Genomic DNA, 7,135 nt, shown 5'->3' on the forward strand with positions numbered 1-7,135 from the left:
TCGATTTAACAAACAATACCCTAATAGAATTTGCATCTCATCAAAGCATGAAGTCCAAAAAAGGCATATACTGAAAAGTAAATGACTGAAAAGATAAATAATTGGAAAATAAAGAACTAAAAAGTAAGTGCAGAAATATAAACATGCATTACATTTAAAACTTGCATATGACTCGATCTGAACTGACATGGTAAACAAGTGAAAGTATTCACTACTAGAAAACATTCATTTAGCGACGGAAAAATCCGTCGCTAAATGGTTAAATTTCATCGCTAAACGAAATTAGCGACGTCGGTAAAATTTTTGTCGCTAAATTTTACAGCGACGGAATAAAAAAATTTGCGACGAATTTAATAAAAAATTTGCGATGGATTTAAATCCGTCACTAATTTAAAAATAGAAAAAATTAATTTTTAATTAAAATCGTAAAATAAAATATTATTTAATCGTTCAACCACCCAATAACTACACACCACACACTATCACCCACTCGCAAATTTTGCAAATTTTCCAGTAGGTCACCCATCCTTCAAATTGCTCCCACCTAATCTTCTTTAACCCTGTAGTTCCCCCGCAAATTGAAAGTAACAAAAAGTTACTACCGCAAATTACTCTCGTATTGTAAACTAAATATTTGTTCATATTAACTATTTTAAAATAAATAATTAATAAATTATTTTTTTAATATTATTTTAAATAAAAACATCAAGCTATACTAAATACACTTTACTCCCGCATTCTAATATAATATTTTTTTGTAAATAATTATTTGTTAATAAATAATTATTTTGTTAATAAATAATAAATTTTTTAATAAATTTTTTTAATAGATTATTATTTTTTTACTAAATTATTTTATAATAAATATTATTTTTATTAATAAATATTATGTTAATAATTTTTTTTAATTATAATATTTTAATAAAAATAATAATTTTAGCGACTGAGTTTGTAATCCGTCGCTAAAATCTGTTGCTAATCGACTGTTTTCTAGTAGTGATTCTTAAACAAGCATATAACCATAGGGTTATTAACACATATCAGACAAAAGTGAATTTTATTCCAATTTCATTTATAAAGACTAAACCGGATGTAAAAGTAAAATTGATTTTGTTAACATCTTGAATGCCTATACAACCACTAATTAACGTTTTTCATGGTAGTCGTATGCAATTTGATTATTTTTAAATTAAATTAACGTAATTAATTTATTAAGCCTGTTAATAATCGTGGATCTAGACATACATTCAAAGTAATAAACAATATCAACATGCTGAAACAACAGTTTAAACACATACGAGGTTAGAGATACTTTTAGACTCTCTAACTAGAGTATCTGGCAGTTGTCTATCGTTCGTTTGTCAATATAGTAAGATTCAGGATCTAGTTGAAACTAGGAAGTTTGTCTTCTAGTCAACACGAGTCCGCTATTCCAAACCAAAGTCGATTATGGGTCTGAACAAAGCGGGAAACTATGAGCGGAGCGGGGTTTCAGCGTCGCTCGCCCAGACTTATGGCTGACTTTGAATCTGGAAAAGTTTGAAAATTAGAGTCACCACCTAGTTCAACTAGGAAATATCTTTCATACTGACTAGATAAGCTTACTCGCTTTATGGGTAAGATTATAATACGCCGGACCAAAAGACCGAGTTCGTGGACCTCTCCGAGACACGTGTGCTTGGCTTATAAGTTACTGTTTATTTATTAGACATATTCGATCATCTCAACATTTAATGGTAGGCCACATGATATAGTGCTGGGAATATAAACAAGTCAAAAAACAGTAAACTCATAGACACTCATATGACTCAATCTGGACTGGCATACGAAGCAAATCGCACTTACTTCTAAGCATACATCTAAACCTAGCGGTTATTAACAAGTAATCGAATGATGGCAGGTCTGGATCAATTTACATGCATAAAACCTAAAATCGAACAACTAAGTGAGATTGATATTATTTTAAGTCATCTAGAAGAACCTAAAAAATCTCTAATTACATTTTCCATGGTAGTCCTATGATTTTTAAGTGATTTGTTGAATTTGATTTACTAAGTTAACGTGGCTAGTCTTATAGCCTGTTAATATTTGGATTAGGCATGCTTTTGGAAAGCGTTTTAAAAAAATTCATCATACACACTACGCAGGGGATAAACATACAAGGTTAGAAATACTTTTAACCTTACAGACCGGAGTGTCTGGCACTCGATGTGATTTGACCATCGGTGTGGTCGGAACTAGGACTCGGGCAGAATACGAAAGTTCTTCGTCTCGCCAATACGAATCTAATGGTTTGAACCGTTATCGATTCCAAGTTCAAACAAACTCGGAATCCCTTCTGGAACTGGCTGGTTTTATCGATTATGGGCTTCAGGGCACAATTGGTTGGACAGATTACATAATTGGGCTTCGAGGCCCGAAATAAAGTGGTAAAAATCCAATATATATTACAAATACGCCCTACAACTAATTCTGTACACGTGGGCTCAAACGGGTCCAAAAACATCAAATTAAGATCGAATCATGGTCTGGAGGATCTGGAAGTCAAAAACCGGGTCTTGGTTACAATGAACATGGCGTCACTCCACCGTGGCGGCGGCGGAAGTATGAACTGCCGGTGGCGCCGTTTCTGGCTGGGTGCGGGGAGCACTTTCCCAAGTTTAAGAACATGCAATAACAACAAAACCGCATAAATATGTACAAAAAACATTCTTAAACATACTAGAATTAAAATAAAATGTCTAAACATGCGCTAAACATCCTAAAATATGCTTTTCTAAGCTGATTTTGAAGCTAATATGGAAAAAACACCAAGAACACATAAATATGACAATTATAATAATTTGAAACTAACATGACCAGAATTGAATTAATTTGACTATGTTGTATATAACATATTAAAGGAGCCCTAAACATGCTCCTAATTAGTGTTTCATGGCAATTATGGCAAAAAAACATTAAATTTAACAAATATGGCAGTTTTAACAGTTTCAATGCAAAATAGACAAATAAACTAATAATGTGCCCTAATACATAAAAATTCAGCAGTTATAATTTAGATGACATAAAAAGTGATGAGAAAATTATGGGTCCTCAGAAGTATCATTCTTAGTCCTTGGCTCGTTTTCTGGTGATCCGGGTGTAGTATCCCGCTTCGAATCAATGCACAGCAAGGCCTCTTTGAAAGATTGAAATGTCTTAGCTTGCTTGAAAAACTGGTGTTTGTGTGTGTGGGATATGGGTGGTTTGGCTATGGCTCTCTAATTTAGCGTTCGATTGTGTGTTTCTGGTGTTTAATTGCCGACCTCTAACTAGGCTGTTTAGGGGTCCTATTTATAATGGTTAGTTTAGGGTTAGATCTACCTAGAGGTTGTGTTGTGTCAGGTTTCTATTAATTAGAGTTGTAGAGTTGAAGTTACCTGTGTAAGTGAGTGAAGTGGTAGAGTTTAGGATTAGGATAATCTTTATTATTTTTAATTAAAATTTGTAATAAATCTTGCTAGTTAAGTAAAAGGGTGGTAAAAGTTAGTTTTGGTGCCCGAAAGTATTAAGAATGGCTCTTGGCACCATATGGGTATGGGTATGGTCAATTGCAGTCCATCAAACTTGCAAATTGGCACATAAACTTCTAAGATATTGCAATTAGTCTAATTTTTTGACTAAAACTATAATTTCTTTGGATTTTATAGGTTCTTGGCTAATTACATTTCAATACCTCAAGTTCGTAGATGTACACTGATCACACCTCCTTGTATTCAAATAAACAAATCGATCACTCGTCACCCGGACAAATTTCTCTGGAAAATATCATCAGACGCTTAAGTCCCTTATCACTTTGTAATTGTCCTGAAAATAGGTGTCTATGTTTGCCCCCTCTTTAACAGGAATTGAAAAAGTAGGTCAATTCTTGTTAAAGAAATAACTCGCTATTCGACAAGCAATAACGATACTGCCCACTGTCGGAGGTACTTGCTCGATGGTGGTTTCGTAATGCCCTAGCCTGAGCATTACTGGTCGTGGTGTATGACTCTGGCTTCGTACCCCCTGGTTCTGGTCTACTCCGCACCTGGCTGGGAGTAGGTCTTCTCAGTTGTCTTGAAGGTCATCTGTTGAGTTTGAACTACTAGATATGTGCCCCATTAAATAGAGCTGTAAACTCTCAACTGTCTTAAGAGTTATCCAATGGCTTGGACCCCTCGTATGTACCCTATGGAATGGAGTTATAACCTTTTTGCCGTCCTGAGAGTGATCTAGTATCTTGGACCCCTGGTAATTATCCTGCCCGATACTTTTTAAGTTTATATAAGGAACAACACCCCCTTGGCTGTCCCAAGGGCCACCCTATTATGTAGGTTTGTGGATTCCGTAGTTATTCCACAACCATCTATAATGATTGAAGTTTATTTGAACTGTTGCAGACAATATCTTGGTGTCTTTCTACCATATTATGGTGTCTTTCTACTGTTTCTTGTCTTCTTGACAGTAAATTACTCCTCCGTCCGGAGTCTTACATGTAGAGTTGGATTGCTATTATACTATGTCGCATTCTGCGTATAGTAGATGGTGTAGCGATGTCTTTCTATCGTTGGCCGCTTTAATACTGTATCTAGATAATTCCTTTGCTCTGATCCTTTAGGGCAATCTTTCGGTTAGTCCACTAGTGAAATTTTATTTATTCGAGCTTCTGCGGAGGGTGACCCTCTGTTTAGTCCACTTGGGAGTTTTTACTTTCTAATATGCATTCTAAAGGAGTCTTCTGGTCTAATTCTCTAGGTCATCCAGCGGAGATACTTCCTTCTATTATGTCCACTAGGGAGTGTAGATAGTTTATTTCTGGATTCTCTAGAGAGTGATACGCTTTGTCGATGGTTTATATCGTCTGTATTAGGGATGTTTGATTGTCCTGCCCTACCGAGGAAAAAATCCAGTATGTCTATTAAGGATCTAAAAATCCAAATTCTGGTACTTTAAGGATTTAAAAATCCAATCTCTGGTATGACCTCTTTGGCAAATAATTACAAGTGTACGATATCGCACAAGTAATATAACTTGGAAGACCAAGTATCGATCCCACAGAGACAATGGACTTTATCACTAATTTCAAATATTCTTTAATTAGCTAGCTAGAGAAATCAATAGGGTTTTGTAATTTAATTAAACTAATATAAACTGAAAGCAATAATAAAATATGATTTAAAACAATAAGATTAAAAGCTCAAGGATTGATATTCCCAAATAAATAAGTAAAATTATAGAATAGGATTTCTTAGTGATTTTATCGCGAATCGAGCTATTCTAAAGAACCGAATCCCGCCCTCAAGCCTCATAGATCCGAATAAAATCACAACCTAATTAACTAACCAATTATTAACTCGCTCTCACGATATTAAAACTGAATTAAATAAATCAAATTATAATTATAAAGCAAACTCAATGACTCCTAAATTCCAATCCGCTCTCACGGCGTTTTTCTCTAAGTTCTTAATTACCTATGTCTATTTAATTAATAATCTCTCAATTATTTAACTAAACACAAACTCATAAACTAAGTAGCTAATTTAATGCAAGCAATAAGATTAATAATTAAGACACGAATTAACACTAATCCATCCAATCCAAATAATTACCAATTTATAAGTTCATATCAACCCTCGAACAAGGGGTTTAATTACTCATATTAAAACTGAAATAAAGCAAGAAGGATGATGAAGAAGAAAGCATAATTAAACAATAAATACCGGTGTTGTCAATTTCGGAAAGAATGGTCTTGATTAAACCTGAAATCTTCAACAATCGTCTTACAGAAACTAATTATAAACTACTTATAAACTGTTGAAAAAAAACTAAACTAAAAGCTATTTAATAAAAACTAAATTATAACTAATGTAATCTAATGTCTAATTTATTGATTGATAACTAATGCTATTACAATGCCTTTATATAGTGGAGGTAGTCCATGAATAACATTACTCCTAATACAAGTTGAAGTTGTATTAGGAGTTGCGTTGAAGTTGAAATAGGAGAAGAATCTAATTTGAACACTGATTCAGCCCTTTTTCTCATGTCTCGTTCGAGACAATTCATGCCTTGTTCTAGACATGGCTTAAATTGAAGGTTTCGGTGCTTTTCTGGTACGAAAAAACTCTCGGTAAGCAAAATTCAAAGGTCTCGTTCGAGACCCTAAGTTCTCGTTCGAGACCCTAATTCCAGCTGCAAATCTACTAACTTCAAAATTTCATAACTCAATGTAGAAAACTCTAAATGATTCAGTTCTTGAACCACTGGAAAGATTAAGATGTCTACTTTATTTCGTATAAAGAGCATGAAGTGAATTGAAGTATTTAACTGCTCTAAAATTGTGAATGAATGCGTCAGGGTGAGATTTTTATGTGTGCAAATGTGCTTTCTTTATTCCCAAGCTTCACGACTTCGATCTAATCCACGATTTATACTCATTATTGCTCAAAACGCTCCATAATCACTAAATAATCCATGAAACACTAACATACACCATAAAAGCATAAAAACACTAAATAATGTATGAATAATACGATAAAAGCGATTAAAGACGCTTAGAAACGACTCGGAATATAGGAGTAATTTTACTCCTATCAAACATCCTCACATTTACCATTTGCTTGTCCTCAAGCAAGAAATAAATCTTACTTTACAAAATATGTTGGAAAACTTGCCACAATTATAAAAAAATAAATCAATAATAGAAATCCCCCAACCTATGATCAATATGAAAAACAAAACTTCTAAAACCGACAACTAAATAGCAATGCAATCAAATAACAAGTATAACTCAATAACATAACTCAACTCAACAGCGGTTACTAACTCATTAGCATAAGGTCAAATTGAATCACACTTCAAGTTTCATGATCACTTGCAGGATATGGAAACAATCAATTTCTCACTTAGGCGAATCATAGCACAAATTAGTAAAATCTGAGCTAATGGCATCAATATATCAACAAGTAGGGTATATAACAAAGAAAAGCTCACAATTGAAAACATGAATACTCACCATAAGCTTGCTCATAGTCCCGGACTCCGCTACTATATTCGGTAATCAACATAAATCATATGGTCTTTAATAGGGTTGTAATGTGGTTAAGGTAAAAAGGTA

This window comes from Mercurialis annua, linkage group LG3 (genome assembly GCF_937616625.2).
Source record: "Mercurialis annua linkage group LG3, ddMerAnnu1.2, whole genome shotgun sequence".
Taxonomy (NCBI): domain Eukaryota; kingdom Viridiplantae; phylum Streptophyta; class Magnoliopsida; order Malpighiales; family Euphorbiaceae; genus Mercurialis; species Mercurialis annua.